This window comes from Balaenoptera physalus (genome assembly GCF_965194825.1).
Source record: "Balaenoptera physalus genome assembly, chromosome: 6".
NCBI lineage: Eukaryota > Metazoa > Chordata > Mammalia > Artiodactyla > Balaenopteridae > Balaenoptera > Balaenoptera physalus.
The window spans coordinates 110,300,830-110,322,710 of NC_138885.1; the positions used below are offsets into that span (position 1 = coordinate 110,300,830).

The window sequence follows — 21,881 nt, forward strand, 5'->3', positions numbered from 1 at the left end:
CCATCTGGTGGTTTTCAGGACCCTCTACTGCTGGGCCTACAACGAGGCCTGCAATCAATGGCAGCATAGCCTTTGGAGCGAGGAAAACCCAAGTTGGAAGGTGTGTGCCGTTGTGTAGCAAGTTACTTTCTGAACCTCAGATTCTTAATCTATAAAATGGGGCTGATAATATCAACCTCACAGGGTTCTTGGGGGTAAAAGAGATTATATATGTAAAATGCTTAGCACAGTGCATGCACATTGGAAATGCCCAATACCCATCAGTTACTGTTACGGCCACCATTGTTGTTGACTGTGCCATCACTGTACCACAATTCTGTTACATATTTTTTACTTCATATACATATACTTTCCTTCAGCCCAAACAGACTCACATGCAGTTAGACTAGAACGTACTTCTCTATACTTTCTCCCGAGGTGTTCCATTTTACATCATGATGTGATTAACCCTTTTCTGCAGAAGATCCAGCTAGGCCCAAGTTTGGGGCTGTGCTGAGGAAATAACAAAACCATCTATGTCAGTGGCTCTCGACCCTAGCTGAAAATCAGGATCACCTGGAGAGCTAAAAACAAAAGGGCAACAAAAAGAAACAAATAAAACGAAACCAAGAAACAATGTCTGGGTCCGTCAGCCAGAGATTCTGATTCAGTAGGGCCCAAGCATCAGTAGATCTTAAGGCTCCCCAGGTGATTGTAATGTGCAGCTGAGAGCCATTGCTGAGGGTGGGAAAGATTAGCGCTTCCATCGCCTCTGGGAAAGAAGAAAGAAGCTCTTACTTTTCTATAATCGCCACCCCAGTGGAGGAGGGGAGAGGACTAAAGATTACAGTTGAATGATTCCACTTATAATGTGAACAAGGCATTCTTATTATGAACCTGGATAAATGACTCATCATGTTAATCCTCTGATTAGTGTCTGGGTTTCTCATCTAGAGGTGTCTGATCTGATGAGAAGAGGAGTTATCAGAAATGCTCTAGGACATGGAAAAAGCTAGTCTGGAAATACCTGTGAGGGATTTCAAGTTGGCTTGTGGGTGTCTGTCCTGTGCCAGCCCTGTGCACGCTCGCACACTTGCGGGCTGGTTGCTGATGTCAGGTGTACGCACTTTGATCCAGGGCAAGTGAAATGATCCCTGCTTTGGCATGAAATCTAGCTAATATCTAAATGCTAGAGATAGCTGGTGACAGCTGGGAGTGTGCTCAGACATAAAGTACAGGCATACCTCATTTGATTGCGCTTTGCAGACTTTGCTTTTTCACAAATTGAAGGTTTGTGACAACCCTGAGTTGTCAGATGATGGTTAGCATTTTTGAGAAATAAAGTATTTTTAAATTAAAATATGTACTTTTTTAAAAGACAGAATGCTCTTGCACACTTAATAGACTGAAGAATAGTGTAAACATAAGTTTTATAGACATTACTGGAAAACCAAAAAATCCATGTGACTCACTTTATTGTGATATTTCCTTTATTGCAGTGGTCTGGAAGCAAACCCACAATATCTCTGAGGTATGCCTGTACATCTAAAAAATGTAACTTTTTCCCCATTATTAAAGTGATACACAAAAGAAAATAGAGTGGGAAAACAGAAAAATAGCATGAACCCAGTAGAAACTAATAACAGACTTAAATAGAGTTACGAGGTGCTAGACATGGTTTTAAGCTCTTCACCATATAAATTCATTTACCCCTCACTACAACTCTATGAGGGGTAACTCCACTTTACAGATGAGGAAAGAGGACCTGGAGCTGTCGTGTGACTTGTCCAAAGTGGCAGCTAGTAAAGGAAGAGCCAAGGTTTGGACTCATGCTGCATTTAACAGGGTAGGGTCAACCTCAGAGATATATATAGCTCATAAGGTAAGCTTTATCCAAGGATTCAATGCCACTTGCTAAAGTTTAAAAAGTTAATCTCAGTTGCCATTTATTCATCCATTTATTTCACAAATATTTACCAAAGGCATCTATGGGCAGCACACTGTTCCAGGCTTGATTATCAAGATACTGAAGAGTATAGAGAGGCTACCTGTCCAGTCATTCCTATAGCATTGAACTCTCAAGTGTCTCAATATGTATAATCAATACAAGTATAGTAAGATTAGAAATGCCATAACTATTCTCTGATTACAAAATCCAAAACCAATACTTCAAAACTTTCAAAATGTCACAGTCTTACTGGATGGAATGTTTGGCATGATCCTCCGTATTTTCATCAATTAATAAGTACACCTTGGACAATAATTTAAGTTGAACCTCATGAATTCCACTTTGTAGCAACACGTTTAATATAACAGTAGTGTCTTCACGTCAGAAATTTGGTGTTTTTGGATGGATGGATGGATGGCTGGCTAGATGGAAGGATAGATGAGTGAATTAATAGCTAAGAATGCCTGGCAATGTTCTAGTTGCTTAAAAATTGCATCTTTAAAAATAATTCAGTGTTTTCCAGTTTGTTAAACAATAACTATGACTCAGAAGAAAACTGTGATTTCTGTCCTTTCCATGGACTAAACATGCAACTTCAAGGAAGCCATTATGATGCCAGTTCCATCTGATTGTTGTGAGGATCAAATGAGCTAACTGAAATGAATTATGTAGCACCCTGCCTAATACATGTTAAACAGCATATTTTAAACTGCCTTTAAAGTGAAATACTATATGCAGAAAAGCAAAAATTCAAATGATACAAAAAGCTATACAATGCAAAATACGTTTCTTTTGGCCAAGTTTTCCCGCTATTATTACTACTATTATTAGAGATCTCCACGCAAAAATAACATCTCCCTGTTGATTAAGAAGGGAGAGGTTTACAGACTAGGAGATAACATCCTTTGAGTCAGAACCAAGTGAAATAACACATGTATTCTGGTTCAATTCCAGCATGAGTGATTAACATTCTCCAACTTCAAATAATTTTTATTATTAGCCAACACTTGTCCATCCCCAATAATACACATGTTGCATACAGGCCACAGAATGAGGCAGCCTCTCTTGGCATGTTCACAATCTGTGCATACTTTCCACTGAGGGTTTCCCTTTCTTTTTGATTGCTATTCCATAGCTTTTCAACTCCCACTACTTTCAACCCTGGGATGTTTGCCGACACTGAGTGCCAAGTAGTTCCAAAAAAACCAAAAAAATATAAGCACCTGTAGACTCCCAGGGAATGAAAGAGGTAAAGTACATTTTAAACATATTTATTAACGGTTTTAATGTTTGTGAAGAGATTTATATTTATTTCTTTTAACTTTGAGGCTGGGATTATTTCTCACAAAGTCTTGTTGATAAGCAGGAGGAAGAGGGCTATTCTGCAATTTTGTCTCCCAGTCTGTGTAAGTGGGATCCAGGACACAAGAACGACTCAGCCCTAAAGTGCAGTCCTGAGTCCCTCAAGAACTCAGGCCCTCCTGCCTTTTTGCCGCCTTCTTCCAGTAGAAGGAAGGGGTGGGGGGAGCGGGAAACAATTCAAACCCTCTTTGTAAGGGGCGGGGCCGGGGCGGAGCCTCCCGGCGGGCATTAGAAGCAGGTGACCCAGGCTGGGCGGGAGAGGCCAGTCAGCCCGAGGCCGTGACTCCACTGCGGCCAGCGCCGCCGCCGCCGCCGCGCGCAGTTCAATACCCGCCGGAGGTGGGCCAAAGGGTGCTAGAGCGCGGGGGAGGAGCGGAGCCCGGCGCGTCCCGGGAGAACCGCCACCGCCCCCAGGAGTCCGCTGGAGCGCGGATCCCCCTGCAGGGGAGGAGAAGAGCGGCGGGCGGGACGCGGCGGCGGGCGCGCACCATGCAGTCCTGTGAACACACACTGGCAGCGATGGGGGAAAATAAGTGTCCCTGGACTTTGGACTAGATTACAGCCAGATATTCCAAAAGCATCGAGACACTGCCCTCTGCGGCCTCTGAAAACAAATGAGACCCATAACACCCTTGCATAAGCTTTTAAAACATGGATCAGTGTAGCAAAAGGAAAGCTGTTTCCCCCCCGCCTCACCTTAATATATTTTTCTCTTCCTCCTCTTCTGAGAAAGCCTATATAGTGATGAGCACACACTTTACTGTTAGAGAATTCTGTTTGCTTTTCTAATCTGTTGAACCATTCCCTCATTTATATATTAAAGTCTATGTATTGATGAATACACACGTACACACACCACGCATACATACTTTACTGTTAAAAATTCTGTTTGCTTTCCTAATCTATTTAACCATTCATTCAAGAAGAGTGTGAGGCCATTACTGGGGAAGGGGGTGACAGTGCATTGGCCAGCAGAATACCAGTGACCAGGACTGAGTGGGGACTAAATTTAAGAAGCTAAAATGGCAAAAACAATTAAAATTTGAGGATGTCTCCCTAGAAAAACAGCAAGTGTAGGGATTTGCGCTTCATTTATACCAAAGTTGGAAAAGTCAGATTTAAGCCCAGGTCAGTTTTTACATTATGGATATTAAGTAAACAAGTGTATAGTTTCCATAGTGTATTTAAGCACTTTGCTGGTGGAAAGAAGCCTGGTGTTATAGTTTTCATGGACTTTCAGAAGCTATTCACGTTTATAAAAATGCACTGCTCTTACACACTCATCCTCTGAATCAAAATTTCAGTATATTCGACAAAACCTTGTACACAGAGCTACAGAACTTTTTGCACATCTAATTCCTCTACTTGTTCAGAAGCTTCTTAGAACCTTGAAATAGATCCCCTGCCTGAGGGCCAGTTCCTCTCTTGTTTTTCAAATGAGGAACTTTTCTGATCACCTTGACCTCTTCCCTCAGTTAACATTTCTTCCCAGAAAGTACAAAGATTATTCTGCTGCCTTAGGTCATTGTGACTAATTTGGGTTTTTCCTCTTCCTTTTTTTTTTTTTTTTTGTGGAGGAGTGTAAAGATGATGCAGAATGTATCTAAAAGTTGTGGGATGATGTGGTTGAAGTGATTTAATTCTTCCTGTTAAAACAACTATTTTTCATTTTGGCAACATACCAAACCTAAAAAGAACAACCAATTTACTTTAAAAAAAAAAAAAAAGACAGTTAAGACAAAGGATACTAAGCCAAGGAGAGGCAATACAGGTAATGCATTTGGAGGTCTAGGTCCAGGCCAACTCTCAGAGCTGCCTCTGTTTTCAGCCTCTGTTCTCACCGCTGCTCTCCCCCTCCCTTCCCTCAAAGATGAAGCCCACCTGCTTCCCTCAAGTCTTACCTCAGCCACCCCTCCCGCTACCCAGGGCAGAGAAGCCCATCTATTTATGGTCGCCCCCTATTTCCATCTCATATGCTGTTTTCTTCTGATTTTTATTTTTATTAGGCAAACAATCCACACTCATGAAAACAATTATAAACTGGAAGGTTGTGGGGTGGTTTAGCAGCTTCTTCACAGCCAGCTCTGTGATTTTAGTGAGGATTTAAGGCCCAGTTTAGTTTCACATGTACAGCTTTTGGGCTGTCCCTTTCATGGTTCAATTGTAAGCAACGTCTCCCATCACAGATTAGGGGGTAAAGATTTAGAAGGAACTAATATGTGACCTCTCAGTAAATCAGTTGATAAGACTTAGGAAGTCATTTTAATTTATATTATTAACCTCACACTTTGAAGCTGTCTAAATTGGCTGAAAAATAAGTATTCTTGGTGCCTTATTGGTTTGTCCTTGCAAACCTTTGTCATGTTTTCTCGTAGTCATTTCCAGTGATAAGCCTGTGTGTGTGTTGTGTGTAATTGTGAGCAATGTACAAGCTTAAATAACGTGCTGACACCACTGTTTCCAAGTTGGTATTCATTAGGCCGTTTCCTCCTGGGCTAGGGCTGCACTAATCCCGACACCGGCTGCCGGGAGAAAACCTCATGGAGCCCACAGCGCACCTTAATAACAGCATCCGTGACCTGCAGTCTCAAGTACAGAATGGGAACCCCAGAGCTAGGAAATGTAGTTGTATATTTTAATGAACTGCTACCCCTGCTAAAGAGGCTTCTTTCACTTTTGTGCTCTACAGAAAGACCAAGGGGGGTAGGAGGGACAAAGCTTTGAATAACTGCTTTCTAACACCGAATGTGGCCAACAGGACAGAGAACATCACAAATCTAGGCAGGTGTGAGGTACAGTGGCTGAGGATTTCCTGCTCCCCCTGCATGCTCTCTCTTGCCTCCAAAGTCCGATCAAGTGATCCTGGGAAAAAAATACGCCTGGGTTGAGGAGGGTGGTTTTGAAAGAAAAAGCTACCAAGACATTAAAGCAGGGTGAATGAAGGGTAGGCAGGATGAAAGTAACTAAGTAACCTGGCTCAGAACTCTCAAAAGCTTCTAGCAGCTTGATGACAATTACAGGATTTATTTCAGTCTGTGGTACATCATTTGAAGACAATATTACTTCATGTTGTTACAAACTGTATGTATAGCGTGTATGTGTTGTGGGTGTGTATATAAATAATATATATTATATATATGAGAGATTTAGTGACTTTTGATACGGGTTTGGTGCAGGTGAATTTATTACTGAGCCAAGTGAGGCACATACTGAGTCAGTAGTTCGAGTCCAGGGCATTCAGTACTTTTCCTGATTTCCATGTGTGTATAGTGCCTGTCCCATGCTGTATTGTCAGTGTCATGTCAAATCCAGAACTCACAAAGCAGAGCCAGCGATATTTTATTTGTAGACAATCAACTAGAATCTATAAAATTATTACTGGCAGATGATTATAATTCCGGATCCCTAACACTAGCAAAAGGAAACCCAGAGCATCTTGATAAGAAGTTTTCTGTTTTTGTTTTGTTCCTGGAAGTCAGTAGAATAGCAGTTGTATGTGGTTATATTAGTGCCAAGATACTTAATTTGCTGACCTTATTATTTCAGAAAAAAAAAATTGTATGTATTATATTTGTGGGAAGTTAAAATAATGCTTTGAGATTTTTATCAAATATGGAGAGTAGTTATTTATGAAAAACAAAGAAATGTCTATTTTTGTTTCTTTGTTCCCAATTAATGTAGCTAAATTTTAAAGTGCATTAAAGCAATGGTAAAGCAAATAAGATGCTGTACAAGTAGTTTTCTCATGCTTTCATGGAGAGACACTGTTTTCTAAGAGTATCTGAAGGAGGTATGTGCATTCTAACTTCATGATCAGATTTCTCGGATGTACTTTGAATATAAGTGGCAACGTTTTTATTGATAATAAAATCAAAGAAATTCCAATCACCAGAAGGAGAACTAATGAAAACATGTTTTACCTGACTGAATATACTTCATAGGTTTCTCCTGCTTATCCTGTGATTGTTTCATGATTCACTTGAAGAAATGAAGGAAAATACACATAAGAACAGAGACATTACCTGAGATTGTGTTCTATTTTATCAACCCTCCATCTATACTCTGTACTGAAGCAATTTGGATAGAAGTGCTGCTGTTGTTGTGTGTGTCTGGTTTGCAGTCAGAAACTCCCAAAACTTCATCATTCAGCAGTTAGATCCACAACTTTGTATTAAGGTCTAAATACAAGTCAGGGAACCCAGATAAGATAAGAGGATATATGGTTCTCCCTCTGTATTTGTGGGTCATTGGTTCCAGTAGTCTCCCTCCCCCCCGTGCCACCCCATACCAAACTCCATGGATGCTCAAGTCCCTTATAGAAAACGGTGCAGTATTTACATATAACCTACGCACAATCCTCCCATCTTCCCCCGCACCCTCCTTTATACTTTAAGTCATGTCTAGATTACTTATAACACCAAATACAAATCCTAAGTAAGTAGCTGTAAATATAATGCAAATGGTTGGTGGTGTGCAGCAAATTCAAGTTTTGCTTTCTGTAACTTTCTGAAATTTTTTTCCCTAAGTATTTTCAGTCCATGGTTGGTTGAATCCACTGATGCAGAACCTGTGGATACGGAGGGCCAACTGTCAATTGATTTAGAGTTGGCACTTCCCTGACAATCTGGACAGATGCTTAGTAAACGTGAGATAATTAATTTAGCATCAAAGTGAGTACTATGAGCATTATTAGATTGGTACATGTTAGGGCATTTGGGAGAACAGAAAATACAGCAGTTGAGCTGGATCCTGGTGCAAGAGCCACTGTGCCTTACCCGTCCAGGTCTCTAGTTGGCACATCTTCCCAATGCTTTCTCATTGTTCATTCCCCCCAGTGGAAAAGGGGGGCACTGTTGGACTTAGGAAGTTGGAGAAATAGGTAATAATGCTTCTTTTAGTGATTTAGTTACAGAGCTCTTACGTGCAACAGAATGAGAGGAAGTAGAATGGTTCTGTGCATAGATTTGGGAGCTAGACTGATTAGGGATTCAACTCCCAGCTCCATCATTCATGGGCTGTTGATCCTGAACAAATTACTTAAGCTCTTAGTACTTCGTTTTTGTACTGCATCTTAGTACTTTCTCATCTGTGAAAGGGGGATAATGATAGTACTTATATTTTAGGGTTGAGAGGATCTAAAAGATGAAATCAGGTTAAGGTAAGTAAACCAAGGAGGAAGCAACCATTCAGGCATGGAATGGAAAGGGAATTGAAAGACTAGTTTTCAAATTTGTGTCTGCATAAGAATCATTTGGGGTTCCTATTAGAAATGTAGATTCTCAGGCTTCAGCTCCAGGAATTGAGATGAATTTGGGATCCAAGAATTAGGTCTTTTTGTTCTGTTTTAGTAAACTTTTAGAATGATTTTAGGTTTACAGAAAAGTTGCAAAGATATATCCGTTTTGCCCTAATATTAACATATTATCATAGCACATTTGTTAAACTAAGAAGTCAACATTAACGCACTACTGTTAACTCCAGACTTCATTTGGATTTCACCAGATTTTCCACTGATGTTCTTTATCTGTTCTAGGATTCCGCGTTGCATTTAGAGAAGCTTCATTTCTTACAGGGACTTTCAGCCCATGAGAGGCAGGTGGTCTGGAGACCACATCTTGAGAAACACTAGGACATGTCAAGGGCTGAGGAAGGTCAAATTGCCCCATCCTCACCACCATCCTGGTGGTGGGGGTGTTGGATATAGAAATTTGATTTGAAGAGTTGGGATGGAATCCTCTCCCTTAGATGAGAGGGGTTACCTTAAGAAGTGAGGCATCTATTCCTAATGCCAGATGAAATGAGTTTTGGAGTTTGGAAGGTGGGGTTGCTGCCTAGCCTGAGGAGATACATCTAGGGATGTGGGCAGATCAGGGGAGTGAGTGCAGCAAATTGGGAACAACTACTTTGTGGGAACACAGGAGGGCTCAAGTAGTTGATTAAAGGGGATTACAAGGGGCCAGTTAGCCCGTGAGCCATAGAAATCCTGTATTTCCTGGAACCTGGTGATAGTGTTTTAGAAATGGCTCATAGTAGTAACCAACATCAAGCACTGCCACATTGGACACGAGCAGAGAGTCAAAGGGTGAAGCTGAGATGACCTTGTTGAGAGAGGGCAGTGGGAGGTGGACAAAACACTGATGCCCTGCGTTTGGAAGAGTCGGTTCCCACAGTGAGGAGATAAAGGGCCACCATCTGGGGAGCTAGAAGTAAAGGTCAGTAGAATTGAGAACGGTAAGATGAAGGAATAGATGTTGTAAGAAAAAGCTAGCAGAGTAATTTGAGGTCTTGAAGTAGAGATCGACATATTCTTGAGGACCTTAGGTTCTGAGGCTGTCACTGACTTTCTCTAATCACATTCAAATTATTTAGCTGCCCTCACAGCAGTTAAGTAATCACCTAACCTGTTCCTTTTTTTTTTTTTTTTTTTTTTTAAAGAACATTCACCTCTTTTCATTTGACTCTGGATTTCTCTTAATTTCTATACTACTTCACTTTCCTGGTTCTTTCTGCATGTTAGCGATCCTAAACCATAAACTGGTATTCATAACATTTCTTTCACATGAAGTACATGTTATCTCATCTGCCAAACCCATTTAAAACGGACTAGTGGAAATTGCCTCAGAAGCCAAACAGATTGCACCTGTGTACAAGGGACCAGGTGTCTCTGAAGGGCTCCTAGATCTTTTGTATTCTTGCTGGCACGGTGTCAGGCTGGCCAGGCTGGTGAGTGGCTAACAGTTAAGATTTTAGGTGATCTAATCCTTAACTTGATAGATGCTGGGTGTAATCTACAGATTCTGCATAGAAATTAGCACTTACCCCTGGGAGAGCCCCTACCAGCTGTCAAGTGCTTTACCAAATAGCTCTATACTCAAGAATGCGGCTTCTGGGTGAGGGAACAGTCGTAGTCATTTTACATGTGGTTAGAGAGAAGTCTTGGGTGATGAAAGATTTTAGCTAACCTACACGCTATAGGTAAACATTTCCAAAAACATTGCATAACCTGAATACAGAGTGAATTGTTTTCCAGTAAATACTGGCTTCAGCATTTTTCAAAAATCAAGGAATGGTATATTTTATAGAATGGGAAAACTAAGAAATGAAATTTGACCTGTTGTAAAACTAGGATTTAGTGCTGTTGAATTTCAAGAATGGGCATACAGGGTACATTAGGAGTAAATGTGAAAGCATAGGGTCATGATGGAATCTGATACAGGGTGGAAAAAATTTCTCTTAACCAGAAACACTGGGCCCTAAGAAGTTGTCTTAGGGTCAACCACATGAATTTAACATACAAAAATGGCAATTTAATTTGGTTCAAACATACATTTCAAACTTTTGTCTTTTCCTTGTAAAGAATAAAGTTCAGTTCACGGTATACCAGAGTTAAAATTGCACAGATGTCAGTATTCCAATAGAGAAAAATAATTTTTCTTAAAAAGCGAAAAAATAAAATTTGAGTTCAGGTAGTCAGATATTCTTTTATAGTCTTACTACTTTAGGGAACAAACCCTTCCTCGGTATAAAAATCTGGAAAAAAATGCCATAGTTGCCACCCTATTAATAACTAGTTTCCATGCCCCATATTTGTTGGAGAACCTACTTTGTGATGTTTAAATTTTTACCTTAAGTTGCCTCAATTTCCCATTTATTAAAATGGCTGTATTGCCTCTAGAATTAAAGCTGAAGGGGAAAAGCAATTTTTAGCGATTCCCCTTATTCTACCAACTTGTTCTTGAAGCTACAGTCATGCCCAATGTTTCTACCCCCAATTTTTTTTTTTTTCAAACCTTCGACCACTCGAGATATGTCAGCATTTCTGCTTAGTAACTGGCATATTACTACGCGGTGCAAACTATTGATATAAACAGTGACTTGTGATCGATTTTTTTTCCCTTCTGTACTAAATCAGATCATTTCTCCTCATCAGCAACTTAACAAGAACAAAGTTAAAGATGTGACCTTAGGAAGGTAACTAAGGTGAAGGAAATACTACGGCAATACTATCAGGACTGATGGAATATTGCTCAAGTGCAGTGGCTAGGGTCTAAAAGAAACTTGAGAGATCTGGTATATTTCCAACTGAATGTTAAGTGAAATAGCATGTTAAAGTCAAATTACGTGGCTTGTTTAAAAGTCACCCTCTTAACAGCAACCACAATTCTACTGCTTCCTGTTCTTCCATTTTCTTTCCTGTTCAATTGCTTGAAACCCTCAAACAACAAGTTCTGATTCTACAGTATTCCTGTAATTCCTTTCTCTGTGGATTTACCTACTTTTATCTTTCAATGTGCATTTCCATCTTGGCACCATAACAAACAATTCAAAAATGCCATCTAATGCATTATGCCACTGAGCACTGTAGCCAGTGATTTTAAGTGGACTAGATTATCTTCAGGTTGAAAAGAGCGTAAGCTGAAGAAATAAATGTCTACATCTTAACTAAAGGCAGGGGTCAAAACAACTTATGAATGGTTAGTTGGAAAATGCTTTAAGGCCCGACTATCAGAGCTGACTGAAAACATTTGAGTTAGGCAGAGTTGTAATGTTATGTGAACAGTGAGAAGTGTTACAAACACAGTAGCCATATATTTTAATTAAAACAGAGTTTATTAGCTTTTCTTTTAATATAAACATGAGGAAGAAAAACCACATAAGTTGTAGCATTCTTTTCAAAATAAAACTGCAATCAGTACTTGAATTTCCAAGCTCCAAACTCCATAAACAATATTTTTTGAGGTGGTAGATTGTAGTATTTTATATACCATAATTTATCATTTATGTCTCTGTCCCTTAAAAATGATGGAACCTGCAGCACTCAGTATAATGTGAAGCCTTGCTATAAAGAGAGAAAGTACTTCTGGCCCAGAAATGCTTTGTTTACAGGCAAAATTCCTAGGATTACATTTGAGAAGGTAGGAGGAGAAAGATTTCACATAGTTGAGAACACTTTTTTTTTTTTTTTTTTTTTAATATTTCAAGTTTAGGTGACATCGTTACCAATCTCCAAAAAGACTGATTACTGGACCTCCCTGCCTTTTAAAGCCTGAGGTAAGGGTTCCTAAGGTTTATATGTTTCCTCTTACATAGAACTTGAAGTGAGACACCTACAGCCAGGTTAACACACAGGATAGAAAAGCTGTTTCGTATCACTTACTCTCCTGTCACTACTACTAGGGTCCAGTTCTTTTCAATTTATTACATGTGAATTAACACTGTTGTTCATAATTCCTTTACCAAATCTAGAAAAAAGAAACTTAGGTGATCAAGCAGGTAAGCAGCCCAGCCTTGCAAAGGACTATTTTAAAAAGAGGAGGGGAGGTATCCCCTCAAGTCTTAGTGCAATTTTAAGCTTTGATACTTGTAGAAGTATAAATGCCACAAACTTATGAAACATCATTTGAAAGTTTAATCGAATTTCTTCTAAACTCATTTAGTTTTGTAAATTTTAAACGTTAAGCGTTTATTGTTTTATTTTTTAAAATTTATGTATTTATTTATTTATGGCTGTGTTGGGTCTTCGTTTCTGTGCGAGGGCTTTCTCTAGTTGTGGCAAGCGGGGGCCACTCTTCATCGCGGTGCGCGGGTCTCTCATTATCGCGGCCTCTCTTGTTGCGGAGCACAGGCTCCAGACGCGCAGGCTCAGTAATTGTGGCTCACGGGTCTTCCCAAGCCAGGGCTCCAACCTGTGTCCCCAACAAGAGAGCCTGCGACAGTGAGAGGCCCGCGCACCGCGATGAAGAGTGGCCCCCGCTTGCCACAACTAGAGAAAGCCCTCACACAGAAACGACCCAACACGCCATTAAATAAATTAATTCATTTAAAAAAATAAAAAATAAAAAAATAAAAGCTTAATGTTTAAAATGTACAAAAGAAAATGAGTTTAGAAGAAATTCGATTAAAGTTTCAAGTGATGTTTTGCCAGTCTAGCATTTATACTTCTGCGACACTGTTCTGGAGTATCCAAGCACACTATATTAAAGCTTAAAATTGTTCTAAGACTTTTGGGACACCTTCTATTTCATCACCGGCTTGTTAATTACTGGACCACCATGTTGGCTGGAATTATGAAAATATCCTTTAACACAAGTATATAACAAAGAGGAAAATCATCACAAAATCAGAAGCACCATTATAGTTAACAAGAAATGCAGCACGGACCCAATAGAAGGAAATAACCTACTTTCTCTGTTTATGATCGCAAACATGCTAATATGCTAATAAGTACTGCCTGCAAAGAATTTGGATGACATGTGTTATTCAGCAGCTTTTTGGTTTAAATTGATTGCCAATAATGACTAGCAGCTTCAATGATATAGTAGGGAGGAAGAACCCTGCAAAACCTAACGATGCTACAACAGTCTGTTCCGAAGTTTGGCTTTATGAGTTGTTAGGAGTCCCATGTTTTTTTTTTTGTTTTTTTTTTGTGTTTTTTTTTGTGTTTTTTTTCTTTTTTGTTTTTTTTTTTGTTTTTTTGTTTTTTTTTTCTTTTTTTGTTTTTTTACTTTTTTTTTTTTTTGGAGTCCCATTTTTTGATGGTAATACTGCACTGATTCTAAAGGAATATGCAGCAGTATGGGACAGTGAGGTAAGAAAAACATAGAAGTTATATAGCTAGTGTCTTTAAAGTCTAAAAATTTAAACTATTAATTAAAAAACGTCACATAGCTCACAGCTATCAGATATCTGTGCGTGGATTGGGAGCAGATATCTGTGCGTGGATTGGGAGCTTTTAGCTTTGGAGTGGTTTTTGTAACTCTGTTTACAATAAAAAGGACAGAAGAGCGTGTTACATTGACGAGGTCCCGTTCTTTCCTATGAGCATAATCTTCGCTTGTCCATGAGTCTCTTGAATTCAATGTCTTTCTTTAAGGTGAAAATACTAACTTTGCTGGTTTCTGAGCAGGAGAGGTGATATTTCTCCAGTCTTTGTTTCGAGGGGTTTATGATGTTACAACCCCTCACTTCTCCCTTAAGAGAGGATGGCATTGGAGCGCCGAATACCAATGAAATGATCAGCGCTGAAAGACCTTCTCATAGCAGCTCTACACACGTCTTTGTATTTGTCGTCACACAATCTGGAAATGGCCTAGGAAAGTCAATCAGGTAGAACATAGGTATAATTAGGGGGGAAAAAAAATGTTCGGACCTTAAAAAAACAAAAAAAGCATCATTGATAAGCCACACATCTCCATTCGTTTAGATAGTTCATAGTTACTGCTACTTTGGATAGCTGATATCTACACTAACTGACAGTTCCCTAAGGTAATAACCTTTAAGGGCTATGATTAGATTGCTGGGGCAAGGGGTAACTTGCCCTAATAACTTAGAGTTACTTAAAAATTGGCTTCCTAATGATAGGCTCCTAATAGCAATATCATCTGTTACCTACACACGTGATCCTTAAACGTAATGGACATACACTTGGGCAAAATCAGTGTTTACTCAGCTATTCAACTTCTCTTCAGTTTTCATTAGTTATTACATACTCTAAGAAAATTTTAATCAGGTAGGTATGTGCTGAAGGTAGGAGAGGTCTAATGACAAGCGCTGAAAGGTGCTATTTCACTTGCACATAAATTATGGTAGAAAAACATCTTATTCTAAAGTACCACCAAGGTACCAGAGAAAGTATCAATTTTAAATGTGTTCATTTCAGTTGTGAATTTTGCTGTATACCCACCAAAAATCATAAGCCATAAGTATTACGTTGTTCCATGTACGTTACCATTTATATTAAAAACTCATGTACTTTCTATATCCAGTGTCTGAATCCACATTATACCTTCCAAGTATAGGTCTCTCAGGTTAGCCACGGATGCTTTGTCTAATAAACTCATGGGACTGAACTGTGATACACATACACACACACACACACACACACGAACTGCAAGCTGAGTAAAAAACAGTTAAGAGGGAATTCCCTGGTGGCGCAGTGGTTAAGAATCCGCCTGCCAATGCAGGGGACACGGGTTTGAGCCCTGGTCCGGGAAGATCCCACATGCCGAGGAGCAACTAAGCCCGTGCGCCACAACTACTGACCCTGCGCTCTAGAGCCCGTGCTCTGCAACAAGGGCAGCCACTGCAATGAGAAGCCTGCGCACCGCAATGAAGAGCAGCCCCCGCCCGCCGCAGCCAGAGAAAGCCCGCGTGCAGCAGCGAAGACCCAATGCAGCCATAAATAAATAAATACATTTATTTATTTATTAAAAATATCAAGACAGTAGAAATAGTCCAAAACATCAATTATTTTTTTTTTTTTAAACACTTTTCAATTTTATTTATTTATTTATTTATTTATTTTATGGCTGTGTTGGGTCTTCGTTTCTGTGCGAGGGCTTTCTCCAGTTCCGGCGAGCGGGGGCCACTCTTCATCGCGGTGCGCGGGCCTCTCACTATCGCGGCCTCTCTTGTTGAGGAGCACAGGCTCCAGACGCGCAGGCTCAGTAATTGTGGTTCACGGGCCTAGTTGCTCCGTGGCATGTGGGATCTTCCCAGACCAGGGCTCGAACCCGTGTCCCCTGCATTAGCAGGCAGATTCTCAACCACTGAGCCACAAGGGAAGCCCCAAAACATCAATTATTAAAAAAAAAAAGACAGTTAAGAGTGGTAAGTAGATTATGTAGGTACATCTGATTAGGGATACAATTTTAAGAAATTATTCATGTATGGTTATATGTAAGTGTAGAGGTTCAAATGGAAAACCATTAAGAACAGATTAAATATGATTGAAAGTATTCTGAATTATGGTTACAGAAGAGACAATTTTTTTTTTTTATAATGTGGGATCCCTGTATAAACCATAAAAGACACAGGAAATATGATGCCAACGGGTCAATAAGCTCTTCAAACTGTTAACAGCTTTCCATTTTCCTAATCACTGCTTAATATAATTTAGCTACAGGTGTGGCTTCGGTGGCTGACAGAAAACCCCAGTTAGTGATTTCACAGCCTTACCTCTAAGTTCTGTGCTCTTTCTTTGCTAAGAGGAGTGAATAGAACATTCAGGTTGTTGTCATCTGCTAAGGAGCGAAGGTCAAAGTAGTATTTGGCATACACACTGAAAGGAACATTAATATTAAACTGAAGTAGCTCCACGAAGTGCCTTTCCATCTCATTCCTGGGGGAGGAGGAGAAGACAAAACCAACACAGGACAATTTTAGTCAACTGGGCTATCTTCAAAAATACCATTCTGAGCTACTAGGATGGCTCTAAATACTGTTTTGAAACCAATAATGGCTACCCAGCTGGATTAATACCCTAATGTTCAAACAAGGTACAGCTATTTGTGGTCCTTTCTGCGTCCCAGCACTTTGAGTCTGGGACAAGGGGGAAGAGGTCATGGCCCTCTTATGCACTCATGCTGCTGACTCAGGGGCTCATTCTTCAGAGTTCCATTAGTGCAGCTGTACGATTCATGCTCCACACTCACTCACGAGGCCCCGCTCTAGTGATCAGTTGAAAGGAATGATGTATGCTGTTTATTAGCTCTGAAGAACTTGCAGACATTTTCACCGGGCTGGTGACAGGAAGGGGCTTACTGAAGTAGAGATGAGCCAACAAAAGGAGTGGGCACATCACCACGGCAACAAATGGATCCATCGAGAGCCACTGCTATTATCTCTGATGGGGGAAAACTCTTGAGGCAACAAGGATTCATCTCAAGTAAATAAATAAATAAGCTACATTCGATGGGAAAGGGAATCCCCCCCACCCCCACCCCCACCCCGTGCATGGGGCTGTGTCAAAGGGCATAATGCAAGTTTCTGTTCACCTTAAAACCTTACTAGGGTGACTTGTCGTCACCATGACAGGACAGGATGCACTTTTTAAGCTTAGGAAGGCAGTAAGATTATGTCTCAGCTAGGCTAAACCCACTTTATGATACGACCTCTGATAGAGCAGTTGTTGCCCCCGGTGTTAGGAGAGCAGCCCAGAATGTTCAGACCTACCGCCCCTTGCCAGGACAGACTGCACACGCCCACAGAGGGCGAATTCAATGAAGTGGGAAAGTAGAGTGCTGGGAGCAGGCTTCTGCTATATGACCATATCCAGCCATTTGCTTGCCAAATGTTTAAGTAAATAAATATAAAGTTAGAGTAAATCTTACCACTTTTCACAGCAATCACTTTAGAGAGTTGATTAGATAAAAATGATAAATACCCAAACAAACATGCAAGTGGCTTATTTTACCATACATTTGGTTTCTTGGTTTTCAAGTGTTAATATTTTATCCATTGGATAAATCAACAAATGCTCCATGTTCTCCTGTATGGAGAGCAGAGTATGAGCAGAAATGAGGTTTCTCATTTGTTGAACTTTAAACCTAACTGAACCTACTTCCAAAATTAATTTCCTGTTCATACGGCCAGAAGTCTATAGAAATGTAAATCAGATAATGTTTTGATAATCAGCTAATCAGGACTTAATTTACTACAGGAATAAATGCACTTCACTATCCCTTTTATATTTTCTCCACTAATACATTTTAATTGTGTGGAAATACAGTACTTCATAGGATTAACATGTCTATTAATAGAGCTTTAATCACTGAAGAAAAGCATTATGCCTACAGAATATGCATCTTCTGTGTTTTTTGCTGTTTGTAAATGGCTAGGTGGCTGAAGAGCCTACCACTTACAGGCGCAGCAAACTGTCTGAACAGCAGCTGCTCAGTTTAACTTACTCTTTTGAAGGGAAATATATATTTAACAAGACACAGAGATGTTAGAAAGTGTTAAGGAAAAGCTGATAGACAGCAATTTTTCAATTCAGACTCAAAATGAGACCATTACAAATAGTAGTCAACAGCAGAGGGATGAAACAAATGTGTATTAAACACTTTGTTGTAATGCTTTCCAACTCCCAAAGATCATAAACAAAAGCAGCCTATTATAAACATAACTCCTGGTGATTCTCCGTTCTACACAGAAAAGCGTTGTTTAGAATTAGTTTCTTCATAGCTGGACAGTGCCGCCAATGCTCCTGGGCTCAATGTCTATGAACACCCACACGTTTCCCTGCATGTTCTCGGATGTTGTACCTGGAACCAGAGCCCCAGTCAGCTCAGCTGCAGATTCTGAGAAAATTTCAGCTGCCATCATGGCAGGGATGGTGTTCACGATTACAAATTTTCCTTCCTTCAAGGGACCAGTTCAAAGACTGATGATAGTGTTGGTCAACGTCACTTTAGTTTCTGCAACTTCCAAAAGTACTTCTATTCATTTCAAATTCATTATCTGCTGTTCCACTGTTTGCTAAGATTGCTACCAGCAATATCACCACGACCACCTGGTTTACATGATCACCAAAGTGGGCATTTTCACCAAAAGCCACTTTGACAGCTACTGACAGTCACTGGTCCCTTCTCTTAGTCACAGCTTTCCTCGCTTCAGCTGTAAATATGCACTTTGGTAATTGTGAATTATCTAGGGTAAGGGGCAAAGGTAACAAAAACAAACTCTTGCCCCTGCCTGCCATCTTGATCGGCCTCTGCTGTCCAATATAATCAAGAGGTGTCCTTTCACATTTTCCTGAATGCCACCCACAAAGACAGGTTCACTGGCAAGCGGGCACTTCGAGAGTCTGCTGGAATTACCTCTCTGGCTCATCCTGCTTCCCACCCTTGGGGCCCTTCACCAGAGCCAGATTGGAAGCCTGGCGTTTCATGCCAATGTGAGCGTGCCATCTGTGAGGAGAACCTGCCTAGTTAACTCAAGGCCCCACAAAGTGCCGCTGTGTTTGCTGAGTGCCCTGGGTGAGGCCCCAGGGATGCTTCCCGGACGACCTGAGAGGTAGGTGTTTCCTAACTCAGCAGACTTTAGGGGAGGAGACAGGAACACAGGGATCTGAAACCTTTATATGTGGCTACCTGTACATCATAGTTTCTGTAACAACAGAACCTCAGATAAAAAGGAGAAAAAGACCAGCAAAAGCAAATACACAATGTGTGACTCAGGTTGAAATTATAACCTGTCAGTAGTCTAGAGGCCCTAAGACCTTAACAGTGGCCACTTGCTTCAAAGACCAGGCATGTGCCCCTTAAAAATGGACTGGACCTGGTAGACAGCTTTAAGAAAGCTGTCAAGTTACTTACTGTACCATGTTGCTCTGGTAGTGAGCTTGTAAAATGTTTGGCAAAAACCACCAGAAAAATAATTTCAATTTCTCAAGCAGAATATTACAACAATAACACATCAAGACCTACCAATGAATGAGGGGAAATACAAATTGTTATACTACAGCTAGATAGAAAGAAGGCTGTAATTTTATGTCTATTTCAGCTCTCTGCACAAGGTAACCTTTCTTAAAATGTAACATTTCGTAAAAATGTAAACTTTATGAGAGCAAATGAGGTATTGGAAAATGGTTAGAAAGTTCACGGTAACCTTACAAACTCACATGTCCTCAACTGTAACGTGCTTGAGGATCTGGCAGTCGTCCACATTCCATACAGCCCGATCGTCCCAAAACTTGGAGGCAAGAAGAATGGCTCCCAAAACAATTCTTTTCCAGTTAGTGGGGCAAATGTCGATCTCAGCATAAGTTAAAAGCCTTTCTAAGTAAACCTGCAAAAGTAGAGCACTGATCTTTGATTTTCGTTCAGTTTAAGTGCTGTGATAAGAATTGTTAGGAATGACAGATTTCATCTCTTTTTGACACCCCTTTTATTCCTAGGTTCTACAAAGACTTTGCTCAGCCAAGCCAAGGCCAGAGGCCAGGTCACAGTTGTAAGTCAGATATTTCTGTGAGTCTGATATTTCTACTCTGCCCGTGTGAATTTCCAACCCAATTTTGGTCACAGGAATGAAAGGACATCTCAGCAAAGGGCATTCTAAAGACACGCATTGTATTATTACCTTCCCACTTGTCAAGGGCAGCACATACAGCCCAGTGTCGACTTCAACTGTTCAGTAAATGCTTGAGTGCCTATCACGTGCAATGTTAACTACAAGACTGGTGGTGGTTGCATGGCGATTTTACATAACGCTTGAGTGTGTAAAATTCTGGTAAGACTGAGCACATCTTTACCTTCTCTTCAGAGTCACCAGTCCTTTTGTGGCATGAACTTGAAGATAAAAACTGGTGGTCAAGAGAGCCTCCCAGTGGCTGCTGCGTGGCACAGCAGGACAGGCAGTACAAAGGGGCTTTACAACTGTCAAGTATTCCCATATTTTAGTGCCTTTTTAAGGAACACACATGCATACAAAGGGTAGTCCTTTTCATATCCCCAATTTTCACATCTCCATTATCATTTCATTATTCATTTCTGTCTTACATAATCTGCAGCTTAGTCAATTCTTTTGGTTTTAAGGTGGGAAGACCTGCCTGTGTCTGTATCCCTGGGGCTCCTCTAAACCTGCCGGTTTGTGAGATGATTTCATGGTTTCTTTTACATGTATCAAATGTCTACCCTACAAAGAACTGGATGGAGTTAACAGCTGAGCAAAGATTAGAGAGGTAAGCTGTGATTTGTTGTTACCTCTGTAGAAGAGTGTATATGCCATTTGACAAAAAGAAAAATGTCCAGTTTGAAAGAGTCTGTTTACTCTCTGAAGGGTTATCAGATTGACAGCTCAGATTCGCCCATGCCCTCCAAACTCTACTGTGTTTTCAAACACGGGTATTGAGATTATATGTTCTTAGTGAAATTCGGCTCCCATTCCCCAAAGAACTCAGCACTCTCTAGTACCCTAAGAACGACTCTCCCCGCAAGGTTCAACTCTCTACTTTATGGGACTCATCAGAGGCACTGAAACGACACTGGCAATCTCTCAACTTCCTCTCACCTTTGTACTGGCAAACTTGGTACACGTGCCGATATTCATTTATCCCACTTGCCCTCCTGTCTCGGAGGAAGCGAGATTTCTTTCTTTTCACTGAAGCTAACTCTCCTATGAATGAAGTTGATCCCACCTCACTTCTGCAGAGCACTGTGCCCACAGTTAGTCTCCTTTTGAACAACTTCTCCCTCTCTGTCAGAGGCTTCCTCCAGTGTGAATGCTTCCATGTCCCCAGCCTGTCCCCCACTGCCCCTAGACGGCGTCCTCAGGCCTGAGGCCAGCTCCTCATCTCCCATCCTCTCCTTAACCCACTTCAGTCAGCCTCCTGCTGCTACCACTCTACAGAGACTACTCTTGCCGTGGTCACCGGTGCCTTCACACAAACAACCCAGAGCTCTTCATCCCAGAGCTCCACTCCCCAGGCCTTCCCTCATAAATGAAAGAGCACTGCCACACGCCCAGTCGCTGAGACCAAAAACCTGCACTTGAGTGTATCCTGCTCCAATCTGTTAGAACTTCTTGTTATCTCTACCTTCACTGGTACCCTGACCGCTTTTCTGTCTGTCACTTCTGACTTGTATCGCTGCCACTGCCTAACTTCTCTGCCTCCCAACAGACTACAGTCTGTTCTCCCCAAAGCAGCCAGGAGAGCCTCTTCAATTAAGAGTACTTTATGCGCCTGCTCCAGATCTGCCAGAGGTTTCCCATCAAACAAATACCTTCTTCCCGTGGCCTGCAAGTTACGAGGCCCTGTGCGGTACGGCCTTGTCCTTCCGTGACCTCATCACCTATGCCCTTTCCCTCATTC

At 40.9% G+C, this 21,881-nt stretch overlaps 2 long non-coding RNA genes across 2 annotated transcripts in view; one reads left to right on the top strand and one right to left on the bottom strand.

Annotated features, from left to right (window-relative positions):
• LOC309662635 overlaps positions 1-21,881 on the top strand; it is a 930,148-nt gene that overhangs the window by 96,484 nt on the left and 811,783 nt on the right. The gene's annotated exons all lie outside the window — the stretch shown is intronic.
• Positions 13,472-16,403, bottom strand: LOC309662637. The gene is made up of 2 exons (XR_014264826.1): positions 16,247-16,403; positions 13,472-14,378 (listed from the first exon to the last, which is right to left on the bottom strand). It is a non-coding gene; the product is annotated as an uncharacterized lncRNA (long non-coding RNA).